The sequence below is a fragment of the Alligator sinensis genome, unplaced genomic scaffold (assembly GCF_000455745.1).
Source record: "Alligator sinensis unplaced genomic scaffold, ASM45574v1 scaffold36_1, whole genome shotgun sequence".
NCBI lineage: Eukaryota > Metazoa > Chordata > Crocodylia > Alligatoridae > Alligator > Alligator sinensis.
Genome location: NW_005842101.1, coordinates 816,493 through 816,750, shown reverse-complemented (window position 1 = coordinate 816,750; position 258 = coordinate 816,493).

Here is a 258-nt window from a genome sequence, read left to right as displayed (position 1 = left end):
CCCCCCCCCCCCCCCCCCCCCCAAAAAAAAAAAAGCTGTGATGATGTCAAAGACCAGGGAGAGAGAATGAAGCCACTTTGCACTTCAGAGCAAACAATCATATTTGCAGAGCCTGGACATTACACTGAACTTCCACTTACCAGCTTCCTCTACTTACAGTCACCAGATGAAACTCAAAGGGTAAAACACATCCGTGGTGTGAGAGGCAGAGAGAGATAGTTAGCCCTGTGAGTCTGAAATCAGGCAGAAGGCAGGGTA